The following is a 22,458-nucleotide window of genomic DNA, read 5'->3' as shown; positions in this document are numbered from 1 at the left end:
GGTAAGAACCTCTAGAGTGCGCATGTTGACTTGGATCTCGGCATTATCCGCGTATTGTTTCGAGAACTCGATGGCGGCGTCCTCCCAAGTAGCGACCTTTTTGTGATCTAAAGTGTAGAACCATTGCTTTGGGATGGTGTCAAGAGATGAAGGAAAGATCCTTAAGAACATCTCGGGTTTGATGCCTTTGATAGACATGTAGTCCTTGAAGGCGCGGACGTGGTTCAAAGGGTTCTCATGTCCTTTAAACTTAGGGATATCCGTCATGCTAAAGTTAGTGGGCAATTTGGAATTGACGGCTTCATACTTACGATTGTTCTCCCTGTAAATGTCATCCCCCTTAAGGTACATCAATTGCTCCTCTAGGTATTGGAGTCTTTTCTCAGTTGCGGTTGTTCCTAGGACAGGATTCTCATCTTTAGATTCGTCATCGGAAAATTGTAGCACTCCACCTTTAGGGGGAGGTAGCTTTCCCTCTACATCAAAGATACGGCCTTCGATAAGCTCAAGGCGGTCATAGGTTTGTTCTTGGGTAATTTGCATTTGGGCTATCGCGGCTAGGATTCGATCATTACTTTCTTGAATTTGCTGGAGGTTCGTATCATCACTTGACCCAGGCATCTTGGGAACTGGATAAGAGATCGGCGACGAATCAAAACACGATCGACCATTCTATCACACTTGCTAAAAGAGGAAAAGTTTTGACTCGTGAAGTGGGTGTGTGCCACTTGTGTTGAGTGAGTTTTGAAGAAAGACAAGGTCTTTGAAAATGTGTGTCCTAGCCAACTGTAGTGTAGTTGTAGGAGTGGACTCGAGGTGAGGTTTGAAATGGGCTTGTGGCCCGAATTTTGACACGACAAACGGACAGAGTTTTGACCGGATTTTGTGCTAATTAAAGGCCCCATTTCGAAATTCTTGATTGAAATTGGGTTTTGATTTTTGAAAATTCGTCATGATTTGTTTTGAAATGGTGATCACGTAAGGTTTACATATTTATACAAGCATTATAACGGGATGCTGAGTGCATTTAGAAGGGTTTTGGTTTAAAGGGTGGGTTGCCATACCGAACCATCAAACCCGAAGTCTGTGGAGAGGCTCGTGCCAAACAAGAGTAAGGCCGATTCCTAGTCCATTTCCTCAAGTAGTGAAGGCCCTTGATACAAACAAGAGTAAGCATCATGGTATGGATGACGTCAATCGCTATCCATCCTTAGGCCCAAATAAGAATTAGGACCGTTTAGACGGGACGATTGGTCGAATGGGTTGGGTTGGGTCTAGGAAGGCCGATTTAAACGGTCTAGGAAGACCGAGTTATGAAAACCGACAATTGTCTTGTACAAACTTATTCCCTAACCTTGTTCAAGTTTCACCCTTAGCCACACGTAAGTGTATATCCCCAGCGGAGTCGCCAAACTGTGGACAGCGGGCCGCCCACGGGGGCGCTTGGTGAAGGGGCTCGAAAACAAGCGTTTGCATTTTGTATGGAGTCGCCACCAATTTTTATGGGAAATTGGAACCGTTCGAATACCTCGTGTCATGTCAAGACACAAAGTAGTGACATGAACACTAAGCAATCGTTACCCTTAGCATTCTATGTCTAGAATGACTCTCGTGGATGCCAATGAACACGGGTGCTCACGGAGATCTGGAGTAAGGGGTGAGGGTACGTATTAGGAAGCTCTTTTGATCGAACACCTAATCCCGCCCGCCTCGATAGCGGCCTCTACTAATGATTAGGGAAGTTATTCGCACTTGATATATCGTCGGCTATATGCGTGCAATGCAACATCCATAGATTAATCCTAACATGTGAGAATTTAACTAAGTCGGTGAACAATTAAGTTAGCACACAATTGGGTCGAAGTTGGATTTAATGTTGATTTACATGTGGAAACATACAAATGATAAATGGAATACAATAATTATGAATTACAATAATGAAAATTACAACGATTACATTGGATAGGCGATTTATGTCGAAAATACCTTTAAAACGGATAATTTGAGAAAAAGAAATAAGAATAAAACACGACAGATCAGAAGGTGATAATACGAATATTAGTTGATTAATACGTAAACTAATTAAACTACGTCAAGGCAGAAAAGGAGTTCGAGACAGAACTCATCTCGAACAGAAGAGAGCATCTGCGCCCTTTGGAAGAGCGCGGCGATTCTTGCGTCTGTTCCCAAGGGTGAGTTCTGGTCGTAGTTTTAATCGCAAAACCGTTAAGGTTAATTGGTAAATTAATGGATTGATTGCGATTTTAGACTCGGATGAAAGTTATTAGCAGATTATTTACATATGATTGAGGTCATAAAACAGTAAAACATGGATGAGACGGAAATAAACGGATTAATTATGTGAAGGGTCGATGTTAATGAATGATTAATTAAACTAACTAACTAAACGAATTATTAACTAAACATGATGAATTGACGACGGATTAATGACTAAACGGGTGAAAATATATCAACAATGAATCCTTAAACTCAACATGAACGAATTGAATCTCTAAAACTCGAATTGAATTTAATGACGAGAAACCCGCAAATATTGATTATTTGGGATTTGAGTCGGATTTATGACGATTAAAACATGTTAATGATGATGGTTAATATACATATGAATTATTAAACTATCATGATGAAGAATTAACAGAAAACAAAACAAAAGAAATAAATTTGATACGAATTACAGAGGACGGAGGAAGAAGAAAAGAAGCAGGAACTGCGGCAGCCTCACGAAGAGGCGCAGCAGTCTTTGTGCTCCTTCGAAGAGGCGTAGCGGTTGCTGCGTCTTTTCTCGACGTCCTCTCACCGGAAATCCGCAAAAAGGTTTTAAAGACGGTTTTAGAAATCGGTTTTAATGAGGTACTTTCGACATAAACCTTACAATTGTTATACAATAATAAAATACATGAAATAAAAGAGAGATTAATACACCCTCAGACTTACATGTTGACGGAACGAGAAGAACTAAGAAGATCGATTAGTGATGCTCGACGCGAACGCAAGGAAAGAGTGCCCTCGAAAGAGGAAAACGATTTAACAAGTTGATTAATTAGATTGATTGAGTGTAGTGGTCAAATTGGTCGGTCATGCAACGGAGAGGCTGGTACCCGGAAAGATCCGAGCTTACGTGGTCGGAAGTCCAAGCACGTAGGCGCCAATTAGTAAGAACGAAGTCTAGAATGCAAAGGGAGAAGAGAAGGGCGGACACTCGCGTGAGAAATATGAGGAACGAAAGCTCCTATTTATACTAATCACGTGAAGGAATAGGGTTTCGGAGACTCTTTGGAAGTGAATCTCGGAAAGATATAAAAAAAAGATACGTAAATCATGCAAAGAAGGGCCTGGGAAAAGGCGCAAAAAGCCCATGCGTCTCTTGGAAAGAGCGCGCAAAGACTGCTTGCGTCTATTCCCAGTGAGGTTTCCTCCGCTTAAGAAAGATTTCCGTGTTTAAGTTATGGTAGGACGGAATTAATTCGATTATCTTTAATATCTTATGTAAATATTACGGGATATTATTTGCCAAAAGATAAAATTTGAGAAATATGGAATAGAAATATCCGGAACATTCCAGAACATTCTGACTCGGGATTTAACAGTTATCAGAAAATGGAAACGGTTTTTGACCCGGATTCCGAATGTACTCCAACTAAGAGGTTGACATTAATATTTGAGCAATCACTTGACGATAATCTTACGAACTGTCACAAATCGTTCCGCGAACCAAACATGCGGCCCAATCATCACCGGGTGGTTTGCGAGGGGTGCAGAAACGAGGTGTCTACAAAACCGTGTTCTAGTTGTGTTTTGCTTGTTTTCATTGTGTTTTGTAGGAAATGAAGCTTTAGTAGCTTCTTCCCGTCAAAGTAGCAAGCACGCGAGTTCACGAGGCTAAAAGACTAAGCATGACCGCGGAAGGGTGTTTTGGTAATTTTCAAGCCCGAGTAAGAAGTATGGAGCTTGGGTTGATGAACAAGTGAAGAAATGAAATTGGCCCAAAAGAAAAGTCCAAGTGATGTGTCCATTTTATATATAGTTTAACCCCCTATTTTAGCTCGATCTATTTGACTATTGTGCTTTATTTAGTGTTTTGCGAGCTAATATTTGCATTCTGGGTGTATTGCTCGTATTTGTTACATTTTGTAGGAATCTAAGCGATCAGAAGCATTTTCCCGTCATTTTAGCAAACATCGGAATTTGCAAGGCTAAGTAGAGGCAAGCTTGATCAGGGCATGGCAATTTATAAGGAGTGTTGGTCCAAGCAAAAATGACACTAACTTATATTAGTAGAAAAATGAAGAAATGAGCCCAAGTATAAAATCAAGTGTTAAAGCCCAAGTAGAGAAGATGGGAGAATGCCTTGGATGCTCATCTTAGGATGCTCTTTGGATGCTAATTGTGCAATTAACCTGGTATTTAAGAAGGAGCTAATGACCAACATGGGATTCTCTAGGCAATTACTAAAGCAATTACTCAAAAATGCCCGGAATCATGCATCCCCGATCGGGGTTGGCGCCCCCGATCGGGGTTAACCGTATCTATGCTCTTCCGAGTTGTTTACGTTTCACCTCCTATTTACTATAAATAGTGGGTAGTATTCAACACTTGGGGCAGACTTCCACGATATATTTCTCTCATATTTAGCACAAATCATTAGTTTTTTAGTTCTTAGTTTAATTTAGTTTAGATTTCATTTAAGTATTTCCATATTGTTATTTACACTTCATTTAAGCATTTCAAGTTAATTCAAGTATTTGTTCTTCAAGTTTCATTTCCTTTGTTAAGGTAATTTTATTTCTTGTATTATTTTGTTGTTCCTTTGTCATTTCCTTTTGCTAATATTCATGTTTATTACATCATTTGCTATTAGTTTCATTTCTATTATGTTCGAGTAATTTCCTTAGTCTAGGGGATTAAGGAAGCCATGCTAAATAACTAATCACAATTGTTAAAATGAGATGTCACGATATTAAAATAGTTTCTATCACATGTTTGCATCGTCACGTTTAATCTTTGTCTAAAGGCCTTATTCATTGATTAAGTTTGTTAATTCGTTCTATAAGTCGAGAGGCACGGAATTGAATTAGACTAAGCATGTGTAGTAGGACGACCTAGTCATAAACGAGAGTTTCTCTAGGACCCGGTCTATGGTTGACACTAATATCGATAGGTGGATGTCTCTAAGCCTAAACAATTTATCATTATCAATGCATTTCTAAATTAACATGACTAATTAGTAATTTGCATGTGTGACCCGATTTCCCTAGACGTTTTCTTTATTATTGCTTCCATTTTATTTGCATAACCAACCAACAACCGATAAACCGACCTTGATAAAATTCACCCCATAACAACTAATTTACAACTCCCGTCTCTCTGTGGATTCGACCCCTACGTACTACATTAATTTGTGTCTTGGGTATTTATTTCTGCATAGGTGTGAGATAGCCTATCAAATTTTGGCGTCGTTGCCGGGGAGCACAGTTTTGTTTGCCAATTAGTTGTTGAATTTTATCTTGTTTTATTTTGTCTCGGGGAACACTTGTTCTTTGGGATCTTCTCACGATTTCCTTGTAGTTTTAGTGCCTATATTGTAGGTAATAAAGCTTAGCCTTACATAATGAATTACGAATTCGTCCCACAACTCCAAGATGAGCGTTTTCCTGACTATCTTGACCGATTCTACTACTTTTGCGATGGTCTCATCTCCCTTGGACATGTCCTTGATGGGGGTATTTGGGTTAATGAAGAGACTAGCAAATCCAAAAAACGTTCCCAGCAGACGTGAAAATATCAGCAATCCAATCGAGATATCTTACGTCATGTGTAATTATTGTCTTGTTGTTATATATATCAAACTACTGTTGTAAACTTTTTCTGCTGTTGCAGCAGGCGGGTTAGGGAAAAATCGTATCAAACAAAATGATGCTTTATCTATATGAAAATGATGCTTTATTTCTTGGCGGTAAAATCAAACAAAATGAAATATTTCAGACAACGGTTATTTCTAACCCGTCGTAGATAGTACTAATCAATTACGGTTTCAAACAAAACCGTTGTCTATTTGGAAACAAAATATAACGGTTTTTCTTATACTGTGTTTATTACTTTCCAATAAACAAGGTCTTGCAAGTCTTGTATTATTCACATATATATACTCTGAGCTCCCCCCCCCCCCACATAATATTCTCAAACATTGAGCTTCCCCTCAACCAACAGCCTACCCCATCGCCGTCGCAGTCATCGTCATCATCGTCATTCCGCCGCCAGATCAATCCGGATTCTCCTATTTAAAGAAGTAATAAACCCTCCTCTCTAGAGATTTGTTTGTTATTATAAGTATGCATTGTTATTATTTGTTTATTAATTTCTGCTTTAGATATGGTCCAAAAGCACAAAAGAAACGATGGAAATGCGTCAGGCGACGACTCAGGTGATGAGAATAATTTGCAACACACTGCGGATCAAATGTGCCACATGGTTTCCCTAGAAGCAATAAATTCAAAGATACCTAATCCTTTACAATGGGATAAAGATACGGGGCTGCCATATGATGAGTATGCCGGGTATTTTGCGAGTTGGATTGGTTTTTGTATAAGACAATATGTACCTCTCGGTACGCCGCGTATCTGTGAACTGATTCAAATACGGAACACCATGCTAATAAACAGAATAAAGGTATGTATATACAATAATAAATGTTTTAGCAGAAATTAAGTTACTACTTGATATGTGTATTAGCCGAAACACTTGTACCAACTATGCTCATCATATATGCAGTTAGGTTACGTTGTCCCCGAATTGTATGACAAGTACCTAAAAAAAAAGACAGGGGAAGCCCTCAGATCTTGGAAGTTAAAGATGGCTGAGAACCACTTGTTCAACAAGGAAACCGGGGAGATGAACAAGAACCCACCAACAAAGAAGTATTCGTATGTCAGTCAGGACTATTGGGATAGCTATATCGCTTATAGGCAGTCTGACAAGTTTAAGGTAACTTAATAATAATAATAAGTAAAGAAGTATACTTAGTTTAGTGTTTGGTCATGCTTACGTTTCTTGATACAATTTATTTGATGAAGGCTATGAGTGAGAGGAATAAGGCGAACATTTCAAAGAAAAAGACCGTCTTTTACGGCTCCCGAGGTGGTTATAGATTGATTAAGAAGAAACTTGTAAGTACATAATTGTTATAGTATTAGACAATTAGGTGTTTTAGTCGGATGTTATATATGTTCATAGTAATCATACATATTTTGAGAGGATATCAATGTGATGAATGAATTGTAGGCGAAGCTTGGAAAATTCAGTCGTCACGACGCTTGGGTGGAAGGTCACACTCCTAAGAATGGAAAGACGGAAACTGAATATGATAAGGGCATCAAAGAGAAAATTGTAAGTTTAAATAAATATGTCACTCCTACCACTGGTAGTCGAAGTTATATAATTGTGAGTTGCTTAATGGTTTTATGAGTATGTAGAGGATCTGTGAGAAGGAGGTAGAGGAAGGAAAATGGAAGCCTGAAGGACGTGATGATATTCTTGCTAGGGCAATCAGCAAAGCAGAGCATCCAGGTCGTGTGACAGGGGTATGAACGCATGTTGGTATCGCTAAGTATTTTGGGAAAACTACTCGACGTGGTGATGCTTCCAACAAAGTAATCTATAAATACTATATTTGAACCAACGTAATTAATTTACAACTATATATGCTGACATTAATTTCTACTACACAGCTACATAAATTAGCAAGGTTGATGATGAGAATGTTGGAACTGGGGAAAAGCCATCAGAAAAGGAGTTGGATATGGTTCAAGTAGTCATAAAGGAAGCAGAGGAGGAGCAGGAAGAGAAGGAGGAGGAGGAGGAGGAGGAGGAGGAGGAGGAGGAAGAGGAGGAGAAGGAGAAGGAGGAGGAGGAGGAGGAGGAGGAGGAGGAGGAGGAGGAGGAGGAGGAAGATGTAATAATATTTGTCTTATATACAATGTGTTATATGATTTGGAAAATCAGTACGTGTTATATGGACAAGTGTTAATGTACAGAAGGAAGCCGAGGATGACATGACAAGGGAGAAGGAAATGGGAAAGGAGACTGAAGTGGGGGCCGAGGATTGATATCAGGCAGTTGAAGAGGAAGAGGATGCCAGGAAGGCCGTGACACAGGATGAAGTGGAGGTAGCTGATGATCAGATGTTCTTCTCAACACCGAAAAAGGTAATAGCTGCTAATAATAAGTTAAGGCGATAATAAATTAGTAAAGATAAAATAAGAGAATACTACTTATGGTAATAGTAATAGTAGTAATAATAATAATAATAATAATAATAATAATAATAATAATAATAATAATAATAATAATAATAATAATAATAATAATAATAATAATAATAATAATAATAATAGCAATTCCTATACTAAATAGAATAAGGTAAGTCACAATAGTTTCCTAATTGACCTCGTATTCTCTAAATCTTACACTATAAATACCACCTTAAATCTGAGAATTAAATCACAATTAAGAGGAGGAGCTTTTGGAGACGGAATTAGCAAGCGGTAATTAATAGGTAACAACTTTTAATCTCGTTTTATTTTCTTATACAGCTGAATGTGAGACGATCTTAAGACGCTTAGAAACTGACCCAAACCTTGACGGAATCAGAACAAACTTTGGGAGGTGGTTCGTGGGGTTGCAAGGGTTGGAATGGGTGTAGTGGTGGTGTCTGGGATGGCCTAGGGTGGCGGTGGCAGGCGGCTAAAGGTGGCTGGTCAGGAAGGTGTTGCGAGTTGGTCGTGGGGTTTGGGATGGGTAATTGAACCCTTTAATGGCCGAGTCTTGACCTGGGTAAGGTGGGATTGTGTCAGGGGTAGTTAGTCGACCACCTTGGTGGTGTCTTGGTTGCCGGAGATGGTGGTTTGTGGCGGTGGTGGCGAAAACAGGGGATTAACCCGTGTTTGGGCAGGCGGTTTTTGAGGGGGTTTTTGGTGGTTGTAGGAGGTCTGGGTTGGGATGGTTTTTGGTGGCTTTTGTCGAGGGTGGATGGGTGAGTTGGGTGGTTGTTGTAGGCGGCAGCATAGGTGGCATTAGGTGGTGTTTTAGGACGGGTTTTGTAGGTGTGCCAGAGGGGTGTTGTTGGTGTCGGGTGGTTTAGGGCGTGTGTTTGGGGGTTGCTAATGGCGGTTTGGCCGGTGGTTTTAGTTGCTGCTGTTTGTCATAGTGTGGGCTAGGAGGTGGCTGGTTTGGGTGGTACTGACGGTGGCTAGGGGTGGCGTGATAGGTGGGTTAAAGGAAGGGGTTTGAACTCGGTTTTGGCCGTAATATGGGGGTGGTGTTTGTGTTTGTTTTCACGAGGTATCACGGGATTGCATGGGGGTGTGCATGGGTTTGTTTTGTTTTATTTAATTATTAAGTCGAGTTTACGTAATCGTATTACACGGGAAAATAATTTATTAAATTAAATTATAATCGAATAAATTAATATAATGAATTGAATTAATAAATAAATAAAGTTAGTAATTATAATTGCTATAATTGTTATTATTATATAGGTGACGGAAATTGTGAAGAGTTTATAATCGGATTTGTTCGCTTTAGTTATTGGATTGCGTAATTGGAGTGCTTGCTTGCCAGGTAGGGATAATCCTACTCAACTCGACTTTTAATTATCTATGTTTGGTATGGTGAATTACTTACGTTAAAGTGGAATTATTCATATGTTGAAATGGGAGAATTATATTGTCTTGTGTTGGTTGTATTTAATAATATTGACAAGGTGGATGGAATTGGAATTGTTTATATTGATAATGTTGACAGGATGAATTATGTTGGTTGTGATTGTGACTAATGTGTAAAGCTGTGCGACAGTCAGTGTACGTTGTTGAGGGAGTTTGTACACTGGGAGATAGTAATATGTACGTTGTGAGGGAGGGGTACTATTACATATTGCGGTATGTTGTTAAGGGAGGGGTACCAAAATAATTTGAGCACGTTGTTAAGGGAGTTGTGCTAAGTAAAGGAAAGGAGCACGTTGTTAGGGGGTTGTGCAATGAAAGTGAATTGAATTGGATTGATAATTGTATATTCTTGTTGTTTAGTTTTATTCCTACTCAACCTCGCGGTTGACTGTGTATTCGTGAACACCTGCGGTGAACCGTTTTATGGGGAGCAGATTTGACAGGTACCAAAGATTAGCTGACTTGGGAGCGTTGGGATGAGAGCCAAACTTGGAACCTTAGATGAAGTCTAGATCACATATATAGTTATATCACTTATTTATTTTCCGCTCCGAGTTGTATTTATTTTTATATTAAGTTTTAGTTGATTAAAATTGTAAAACATATGTAATTATTAAAGTTTTTATTTAAAGTACTTTGGTGAGTTGGACTTTGTTATCTACTACCTCGGGAAACCGAGATGGTAACAGTCCTATTTATTTGGGAATGTCTAGCTAAAGGCTCCCGAATAAATGGGGGTGTTACAGTTGAAGAGGAAGAGGATGCCAGGAAGGCCGTGACACAGGATGAAGTGGAGGTAGCTGATGATCAGATGTTCTTCTCAACACCGAAAAAGGTAATAGCTGCTAGTTTATAATTATTCATATCATACACGTTTTTTACTTAGGAAATTTATTAAAGGTAGTGAATGTATGTGTACTAATTGATTAAAGCTGACGTGAAGGGCGATTGCAAGGTGGCTTGTCGTCTGTCCTATTTACAGGGGAAACATAAAGTTGTTGTTGCCAGGGGATACGTGTTCAATTACGACCGGCTTCAGCAAGTTAAGGTTCATGGTATACCCCTTCGTCACAATTGCAGGAAAGTGAAAGTGTCCCAATTATATAAAGTCGAGTATGGGGAAGTAAAAGTACCATTTCCTACTGAGGGGGTCACTTATTTGAAATAAGCTCTAAGCTCTTATTTGCAATGGCTTGACAAACTCATCAATGTTATCATCCCCGAGGTACCTATATGCAGACGTTAATCTTTACTGAGGGGGTCACTTGTTCTTTAAATATATTAGGGTACGAATATTAACATATCGTAAGTACTTTAATCTTTACATTTGCAGAACTTAAACAAAGCCATGATGGCAGCTAAAGCAATTACTACTACGTTAACGAAAGTTGTTGCAAGGAAGCCTGCTTATGATTCTTATTATGAATCGTGTGAATATAAGAAAAAGATGAAAACTGCTTCGCTGAAGGCTTTGCACAACCTGGCTGTAAAGAGGTCACCTACAGGTGACGTAGTCATGATTAGCATTGAAAAGGAAGTTATGGGCGCAGCTGATATAGCCATACTGGACCCGAAGCAACTGATGGAATTAGTCGACCTTGACAACGTAGATGCTGTTCACATTTTGATTTGGATGAAGTAAATTTTATTACTATAACTATTTAGTCATTTTCATTTACGAATAATGATGTTTGTTAAAATTATCAATTACAATAACAATCTTCGTTTCATGTGGCGTAATAGGTACCTCAATAATCAGTTCGCTGAGTGGAAGGTCCCTAGTCACGCCTACGGATTCTTGAGTCCTAAGGCGTTCTCTGTGTTAGATTCATATACCTATTATTAGACTCCTCTAATAGTGAACTAATTAACTTGTTAATTATATGTTCTTTAGATGTAGTGCATGTATAACCAAATGAAAGATTTATAACAAAAACAATGTCCCTTACATTGATGGTTGGTTCGAAATATTGGGTACAAGTAAGGCCACCTTCCTTCACTTGTTCTTGAGCTTAATGTGATGGATGATCCTCCTAAGATTCCAAGTATAGAAGACACTCCAATAAGTTGCACCCAAGATTAATCCCAAAAATTCCTACTAATATTAACTAGATATGTAGTAGAAATGTAACCTTAATAATACTAATATTTCTAGTATTACTACCTCTAGTAATAGATTGAGTGTATTAGTATTTGTGAGAGTTTTTAGCAATTTGCATGTGAAGGAAAGTAAGAGAGAAAACAAGTAAAAACTAGAGTAGTAAAAAATGAGCAACAAGTGCTCATTATAAGAGCACAAAACCGGTGGTCTTATGCAAGGGGGGAATCATTCCCTTTTGTTTTTACTTGTTTGTTAAGTGTAGGTAGAGTGTAGGGAACATATATGTAAGATGTAGTATGAATAAAGCTTGTGTGATGTGTCATAATCACACTTTAATCAAAACAAACAAAAGACAAAAGAGCATCTTTTGTTCTCTTTATTTGGCCGAAAATTTGGACCCATTGTGGTCCATTTTTGCCTTTGTCATTTGTCTCACAAATGCTTATAAGTCATATGTTTAACTATCTTACATAATTAATTATTAATATAATCATTTAACACTTAAATATTACAATTAATAATATAATATACACTCCACTTTTTGAGTAGTATACTACCATTATATCAACATATAATAGGTCCCATAATTACTAGTTAGTTAAAATTACAACTTCTTGTAACTTTAAATAACTAATTACCTCTACCTCTAAACTTATATAATACCTCAACTAATTTAGTAATTTAACACTTAATTACTAAATTAAATCTTATTTAATATCATTACAATAAGACGTAAAATTGCACTCCCATAATTAAGGAATTAACTAATCTGTATCGCATACAATTAATTAAATATCTATTTGGGTCTCATCCTATAGGTGTGACCTAAAGGGATTAACTGACCATCACCGTCACACGACAGTAATGTCAAACTCTAGTTAGCCAATCATTACCGATAAATGACGATCAGTCGACTATATAAAGAATCATCCCTCACGTATTCTTAGTATGGGATTTAATTATGATATTAAATCATGTGATCGCACTATTGTGGAGGACACATTTCCCAACACTCTGTTAACATAATTTCATACGAAGAACAAATCAATAGTATCGCTGGTCGGTTGATGTCGTCCAAAAAACTATGGCTTGTCCCCTACAATGAGAATATGTATGTATAGTACGTGATTATTATAATGAATCACGGTTCTATAAATTTATTATTAACATGCTTAAATGTGTGTAAATGAACTAACAGTTCAATGTCTCAAAATGAATAGGAAGCATTGGGTGCTACTGGCAATCCAAGTGGAAACAAAAAAAGCGATTATCTTGGATTGACTCTCGCGAAGGCAAACCCTCTGACAGTTGTGTAAGGATGATAACTGAGTAAGTTTACAACCTTCAATAATGTCATTTGTTATTGTATTACTTGAGCCATATATATGCAAATAATAATGGCATGTGTGTATATTTATGAATTATTGTTTTTGAAGCAAAAAAAAGATTATGTCCATTTGGGAAATATGAAAGCAACACTGATCTCAATTTTATCACGCCAATAGTAAGTGTATTCTTAATAATTACTCGTACCATTTAATTAATGTTTATGCGAGAGGTTGATTATCTAATTCAGCTGATTTGTGTGTGATTTATATAATAGTCTCCTAAAGCACCAGACGACAAACAATGCGCCTTTTACGTTTGCACTCCATGTGGAAGGTTATCGACGGAAAACTTTCTACCATTCCGATACGGGTTAGTGTGATTTAAAAACTATTTCAGATGTAAATTGAGTTCAATTCTGTATACTTCCATGTACTATATCTATTTTGATTATATATATTTTGAATTGTAGTTTCCACTAATACTCAACAAAGCCCCAGAATATTCGTCAGAGGACATCAATCGGATGAGAAATATGTGGGCCAGTTATGTTGTTTCATTAGCGGAGTCTCAATAGTTTGCTCATGCTTTTGTACGTATGTGTGTGTATATATATAGAGCTATTGTGTATTGGCTTCTTTTGTTTTTTTGAGGAAGTTGTGTTTTGGCTTTTGACCATCCTGTTTGTACTGTTTTGAAACTGGGTTTAATTGATCACGAGGTGTAATATTTTGATGCAGGATTGAATTTTTGCAGTGCACAACTGCTGGAATGCTATTTTCAGCAGCAGCTGAAAAATAGCATTCCAGCAGCTGCTACAAACTAAAATCATTTTAAAAAAAAAAAAAAAAAATTAAAAACGAAAACGGTTAAAACAACCCGTTGCAAACAATTATTTCAAAACGGTTTTATTTAGATAAATAACCGTTGACATCTTTTTCCTCCCCATTCAAACCGCCAAAAATATAAGATAACGAACGATAACCGTTGTCGACTTCAAAATGTTAACAACGGTTAATTTAAGAAGAACCGTTGTCAAAATTTCATCAATTGATAAATATAACAACGGTTTATCACGCAATAAAACCGTTGTTAAATATTGACATTTAATTAAATAAGATAACGAAATGAACCGTTATCATATATAATATTTAACAACGGTTTTGGAACCACTAAACCGTTGTCAATAGTAAACTACGACAACGGGTTTGAAACCGTTATTAATATCTAATAACGGTTTCTTAAAAGTATACCCGTTGCCATAAACATAATTAATAACAGTTTTACAACGGTTCTTTGATAATGATAACGGTATTATAGATCCGTTATTGATGTTATATAACGATTATACAACCGTGGTATATATTTAACAACAATCGTTGCAATAACGGTTCCGTGTTTCTATTTAATAACGGTAATTGCATTATTTGACCGTTATTGGATGTCTTATTTGGCGTAGTGCTTGTTTCATGGAATAGCTTAGGATGAAGTAACATAAGTGTTTTGAGGAAATTCTTGGAAGTAATGTGGTTGTGAGATTGTTTTTATTACGAAGTTTTCAAAACTGTTTGGGATGATGTAGTGTTTGAGATTTGAGTATCTGGCGTCTCCTTGTTATCTAATTTCCCTTTATTTGACCATAAGCGTTACCGTTCATACCTCTCTTCCTCGCTTCATCATGCTCCTCCTTTAAATTTGATGCTGGTAACCTATAAAACTCTATCTTTGACATCCTTGTTGATTTGACTTCAACTCTTACCCCTAGGAAGTTCATCATAGCTCTTTCGTTGGTTAAGTTTGGATCCTCTTAGCGTACCTTGTATTTATGATGTCTAAGTTACTTTTCTTTTCATACGATTTCTAAACTCTTCAAGCTACCATTTTTGGTTCTTTGTTAAAAATTTATATTACTTTTACAAAATTTGACCTATTTTAAGGGTTTTAAAACGAAAACTCGATTTAGTTCCCTATTTGTTCTTTGAGTATAGACTTCTTTATCATAATCTTTGATTGCTAAACCCGAGATTACTTTTAATTTTGCTCAATTTCCAACTAACTTTGATTTATTTACGACTCTTTCTCAAAGTTTAATGTTATATTTTTCAAGAATTTGACTCCTTTTTGAGTTTAACCATGAATCTCTTAATTTTCATTTGGCTTTTGCGAAAGAAAATTTGAGTGGATTACCTTTTTCTTTTGGTTTTAACGTTGATAGGATGTTAGAACTCATTATTAGAGACGTTTAACAACTTGTTCTACGCTTGTCAGCGAATGATTTTGTTTTAAACTGGCCTATGACTCGGAAAGTTAGCGCTCTTGTGTGCACGACAAGAGCAATTTCGTTCCATGAAAGAGACTTATACTTTTGAAAACTCTCCATAAATGTTTTTGGAAGTATTTTGATTTTTGATTTCTGCAAATGATTTGGTATTTGACCTTGTCTTTGATTGGGAATGCGATGTTCTTGAATGCGCAACGAGAGCACTTCCGTTCTTTTGACGCGAATTTGGTACTGTTGGAAAATACTACTTGAAAGTTTTGAAGGAATTTTTCATTATTACATTAAGTAACCTTTCAATGTTTTGGTTGCTGATTTTAAAAAGTCCGGCTTTATTCTTATAACCTTTCATTTCTACTTTCAAGTTTCGAGGGCGAAACTTTTTAAAAGGTGGGGTGATTGTAACACCTGCGAATTGTCCTTTTTAACATTTATAATTAAATTGACCATTAAATTGTTTCATTTATATTTTAAATTAGGTAATTTAATTAGTTTCATTTTTAAACATAAATTTTATGAAGGTTATATTTTTAAAAGCTTAGTCGGTACAAAAATATATATATTTATAGTCAGATATTAATAATAGGTCATAATAATAATAATAATAATAATAATAATAATAATAATAATAATAATAATAATAATAATAAGAGAAAATTGTTGATTACAGCCTTTTAAAAATCACTTTTTGAAAATTACAGCCTTATAAATTTTTTTTTGAAAATTACATCCAAAATATTACTTTTCTTCTAAAATTGCACCAACTTGAGGTTTTTGGTGAATTTTGTCTAGCAAAGACCATCACATTTCACTTTTGAACCTAGTTTTATCCGGACCAATCAAAAGTCGACAACACACATACCACTTACCACACACACTCTACATTTATATAATCTTATTATTAATATTATTGTTATTGTTATTATTATTGTTATTATTATTGTTATTATTATAATTATTATTATAATTATTATTATTATAATAATAATAATAATTATTATTATTATTATTATTATTATTATTATTATTATGATTATTATTATTATTATTATTATTATTATTATTATTATTATTATTATTATTATTATTATTATTATTATTATTATTATTATTATTATTATTATTATTATTATTATTATTATTATTATTATTATTATTATTATTATTATTATTATCACTATTATCATCCCTATTATCATCACCATTATTATCATCACCATTATTATTATCACCATCATTATTATCACCATCATTATTATTATTATTATTATTATTATTATTATTATTATTATTATTATTATTATTATTATTATTATTCTTATTATTATTGTTCTTGTTATTGTTCTTGTTCTTGTTATTATTATTGTTATTGTTATTGTTATTGTTGTTGTTGTTGTTATTATTGTTATTATTGTTATTATTGTTATTGTTATTGTTATTGTTATTGTTATTGTTATTGTTATTGTTATTATTATTATTATTATTATTATTATTATTATTATTATTATTATTATTATTATTATTATTATTATTATTATTATTATTATTATTATTATTATTATTATTATTATTATTATTATTATTATTATTATTATTATTTATTATTATTATTATTATTATTATTATTATTATTATTATTATTATTTTTTACACTCTCTCTCACTCATGTCCCCACCCCCCTTCTTTTTCCTTCGTTCTTTTCGAAATCACACAGCAACAACATCAGACATACAGTAAACCAAAGCTCCATTTCCGCCAAGCTTCGACCTCTGATCCCGTCCCCATTCTCGGTCAAATTCCATAATTTTTGTACCATTCTCTTCCCATTTTCTTCCCCCTCCTTTCAAGGTAAGAAACTCTCGTTTTTGTAGTAGTTTCGAAAGTCATCGTCTTATAAAAGTATTCGTTTTCTAGCCTCTTTATCCCGTTTTCTTGCGCTTTGATGAAGGTTTCAAAGACCCGTGTTTGGTGAACGGTTTGCTTGAAGATTTAAAGCGTTTTCGAGGTAACGGTGATAGGTTACTCGACAAATGTCGAAATCTCTTGTTATTATGTCGTTTTGTGTGCTAAATTCGTGTGTTGAATGTTTAGTTGCGGTAAAGTTTCATTCTTTAAGAGGTTTCGCTTTATTTTCGTTTGAAAATGGTATTTTAGCTGGGCAAAATTTCAGCTTGTTCTTGTCTTAAATGTCGTCTTATAACAACTCGTTTTTGGGCTGTTTTAGGCGTGAAAACAGAGGACTATTGTACTGTTTTGAGACGGAATTTAGGGTGGTGTGAATGGTGGTTGTGGTCAGTCGACTGATGGTCTGGTGGGGGCTGCTCGTGGCCTGTATTGGGACTATTTTGGTACCATTGGTGTTACGGTTTGGTGCGAGTGTAGGTAGTCTTTTCAGGGCAGTTTTGAGCAGTCGTGGGGGAGCCCTTTTAGGACTATCTTAGGTGGCTATTGTGGTGTGTACAAGCGGTTGGTTTGGGTCGCAATGTCAATAGCAGTTTCTGTCTTAATCTTGTCTCAAGTATGGTCTTAGTATAGCTCGAGAGGGGACTGTTTTTATACGTTGAAATAGGCTAGTTCGAGACGGCAAAATCGAGTTCATTTGGACAGAATATAGTTGTTTGTATAGAGGGAGTTATCGTGTTAATTTTACGTCTTGTTCATGCATATAAAAACTCGCTTAAAACGTGTCTTGTATTGGCTATGGTTGCACGGTTTGGGCATAAACATTGAGTTGCTTGACACGGTTTTCAGGTGGATGTTTGGGTTGTTTGTCTCGGTTTTAGGAGCTGCAATGGGCCGTTCACGGTCTGTCCATGGGGCTGCTCATGGCTGCCCTATTTTGGGTGTTTGTTTAGATGGTTGTAGGAGTTGTGTAAGGGTTGAATGGTCGGGTAAGGGCTGCCCAGCCAGTCCTCAAGTCGTGGATTTGAGTAGTTTTGGCACTAGTTAGTTTATTCGTAATATTTAAATTTCCGACTCATGCTTTATATAACGTAACTTGTTAAATATCGTTCATTTACATATTTATTTATTTGGGTTAACTTGTTAATTTAATTGGACTTATCATATTTTTTTATTTAGGGTTGTCTTTTTAATTTAATTGGACTTGTCTTGTTAATTTAATTGAAATTGTCCTGTTAATTTAGTTGGACTTGTCTAGCTTGCTTGTTGGGCTAAGTTTGTTCTATTCATTGGGCTTGTCATGGTTCACTTGTTGGATTTCTTGTGATTTCAAGTATTGGGCCCCACACCGTTTGCTTATTGGGCTCATAAGTGAGTCACTTGGGCTTGGTCATATTTTATTCCGTAAATTTCACATAACGTAAATCATTCATTATAGCTCGTTATATTATATTTAACCGGCATGTTTGATTATAAAATTAATTATTTATTTATTGTTATGGTGCAAGTATGAAAGAATTATTTTAAATGACTACTCGTAGTGAGTCGTATTGTTATGATAATGCCTTTATGATATACCGTATGACTTGACTTATCTTTACGCCTCTTTCGGACTGTCTTGCCGATTGTGGGTTTAGCTCATATCTTCCGCCTCTTTCGGATTGTCCTGCTGACTGTGGGTTCTCGATTTCCGATCTGTCTTCGAGTCTTGGATGCGGACCGTTCTGCCGCATGTCGAATCGCAAACTGTACTGTCCCGAGAGTCTGGCCAGATTTAGATTAAGACTGAGTCTTGGGAGTACCATTGTCGTCCTACCAGGGGAATTATATATAATGAGTAGTAAAGGTCTTGCTTGGTATAGATATTGTCATATGTCATTTAAGGCAAGAGTTATGCCTTGTGTTGTTTGTATATGATCGTCGGGATTGATGTTCCCATCCGGTGTTATGGTGAGATGCAAGCCATAAGTATGAATGTGATATTAGTAGCCACGTTCCGTGCAACGTTTGCTAAGTGGTTTTCCAAGTATGAATGTGACAAATGACCGTATCCTTGTATTTCATATTATTTAATTGTCTCACATGATTAGTTGAATCTTTATTATGCTAACGTTGATCTATCTTGTTCCATCTCATTGAATTACAATGTTTAAATATAAACTTGATATTCATATCTGTTGTAAGTATCTTACATGACTTACCTGTTTTAGTTCTCTGTTATGTTCATTTTGACAATTTGTGGCTGGGAGAACCTTGAGTTACTTCCCACTGACTGTGGCGTTCATGTTTACATGAATGGCAGGTATTAGTTGGTGCATCTATGGGGTGAAGACATGTGTGAGCTAGCGAGCACCTTGGACTAGTAGTCGGTTTAGTAGGATTGCTTAGACTCACCTTTTATCATTTGTCATTCGAGGGATATATTTTCCCTCACCTTGACTATCACGTTTGTATAATTTAATCTTTATTTCCGCATTCTTTATTTGTGTTTTATATTTTGATGAACCCGCGCTTTAAATTGTAAAAGTTTTCAAAATTTCCTAACTTTCGCTTGAATTTATAAGTTATTTTTTTCGCGTTATTGCGGGGTTCACAATATATCTGTGAATTATAATAAAATTAGTTAAAAATATTCTAAAAATTACGTTAATAAATTAAATAAATATTTTTAAAATGTTAATAATTATTTAGTGTACAATGAACTTATATATAAAATAATTTAATGATATGATTTAAGTTGAAGAGAGAAATTGAGTTAGATTTCACTTTTTATCAAAGTTATGGGGCCTAATTACTACATTTGTAAGTTATGGGGCCTAATCTCATAATTGGCTAAAGTTGTGGGGCATAATTACCACTTTCGTGAAAAAAACAAACTCTCTTGATTTCCCGGATTTTTGTGGCGTAGACGCCGTTGGTCTTAGTGGGGGGGTTTGTTGCTTAATTGGAGTAATGACGTATCGATTGTACCTATTGAACTAGATCGTCACTTTATCCTTTGTAAATTATCTTTAGTTTATCCTGCTAATGAATGTTATATTATCTTTATTTATGGTGAACCAAATGTTGCTTTACGCAATTCTCTATGGGAGCGTTTGTCAATTATTTGTCGAACTTACTCTCCGGTAGTCCTAGTTGGAGATTTCAACCAGGTTGAGTTTCACTTAGATAAGCATGGTGGTTCTAATAAAATTCGGGGACAATTTGATTTCATTAACTGTAAATTAGACAACGAGTTGCTGGATATATCCTTCTATGGTATGCCTTTTACTTGGATGAAGTACATGCACGATAATTCGTTGTTGTTAGAAAGACTAGATAAGGCATATGCATTACAACAATGGTTGATCTTATTTCCTTCAGCCTATAGTTTACATCTACCAATTCTAATTTCCGATCATGCACCAAGTATTTTACATTTCAATGACAAATCGAAGCCATCTCGAAGACCGTACCGTCTTGACAATTAGTGCTTATCTCACCCGGAAATTGAACAAATTGTTACTCACTTTTGGAAAATGCAGATTAGCGGATCTTTTATGTTTGAATTTGAAGGAAGCTAGTGCTTATCCATTACAATATAATGAAATGGGTTATAAAGCATCAGATTATTCATGGCATAAATTGGTCCGAGATTAATTTTGATCTTTCGAAGGAAGGAACCGATTTATCGGACTTAGACAAGGCAAACAATTATCCGTCTCCCATAAATAGTCATCTTGAAATGCTTCGAAACAGCCATGAACACTGGATTCAACATGCCAAGATTCGTTATCAGGTTCTGGAAGGTCTTCCTACAAAATACCTCTTTCACAAAACTCGATCTCGCACTTCAAAACGGCGAATCCTTGCCCTCCGTAGAGCTGATGATACTTGGGTTCAATCTTCAGAGGATATTTCTCAGGCACATATTTAGCTCTTCTTCACATCCAACTGAGGAGTCTCGTTCGCTTCTTGAATCACTGGATTTACCTCACCTCTTTGACACTGAACGCAAGATACTTTCTGCCCCCTTCATGAGCAATGATATTGTTACGGCCCTGAGACATATGAATGGTTCCAAGTCCCCTGGTCCGAACGGCATCACTCCCAAAGTTTTCCAAATTTATTGGCCACAGATTGGTTCACAGGTCTCTGCTTCTCTTCTCCAATTTCTGAACTCGGGAGGGATGCTTAAGGAATGGAACATAACGCATATAGTACTAATTCTAAAGACTGAAAAATCCGAATCTGTTTCTCAATACTCCAATCAGTCTATGCAATGTTATCTATCGGATTGGAGCAAAATGTCTAGAAAATAGATTTAAGCGTGTTATCTCTAGCTTAATTTCCGACTCATAGAAAGCCTTTGTACCTGGCAGACTACTCTCAGATGGTTGCTTAATTGCGCATGAATTCCTTCACTATATTAATAAAACAAGGAAAGGAACAAATTGATATGCCGCCGTGAAGCTGGACATGCATAAGGCAATCAGCCGCGTCTCTTGGCCGTTTTTAATGCAGGTTCTACAAAGTTTTGGTTTCCTATTGTCGTGGCAGAATATCATTTGGGAGTGCATCTCTACTGTAAGGTATAATATCTTGATTAGTGGTGAACCATCCAACATTATTCAACCTACATGCGGAATTCGTTAAGGTGACCCGCTCTCCCCATACTTATTTATCCTATGCATGGAAGTATTTTCTCGCATGCTGAACAAAGCCGAGCAACTACATCAGCTACAAGGGATCAAAATCTCTAGATATGCACCTCCTATTACTCATCTCTTTTATGCGAATGATTCCTTCGTTGGCTATAAGGCTGCTCCAGACTCCTTTTCTGCACTGAAGGCTCTTTTCCAAGATTATGAAAGGGTCTTTGGCTAAATGATCAGCCTCCGCAAATCATTTGTGAAATTCAGTCCCAACAATCCTTCGGATTTCAAGGATCATCTTTCGTCAATTCTCAACATGCCATCTTCAGACACACTAGGCATGTATCTTGGGATCCCTGTTGACTTACCGAGGAAAAGAACTACTGCCTTCCAATTTCTCATCGACCGAGTCGCTTCCAAAATCACATCTTGGAGTACTTTGCATCTTAGCCAACCGAACAAGTTAATACTTATCAA

This window comes from Silene latifolia, chromosome 1 (genome assembly GCF_048544455.1).
Source record: "Silene latifolia isolate original U9 population chromosome 1, ASM4854445v1, whole genome shotgun sequence".
In the NCBI taxonomy this organism is placed as follows: Eukaryota; Viridiplantae; Streptophyta; class Magnoliopsida; order Caryophyllales; family Caryophyllaceae; genus Silene; species Silene latifolia.
Note: the sequence above shows the minus strand (reverse complement) of the source record.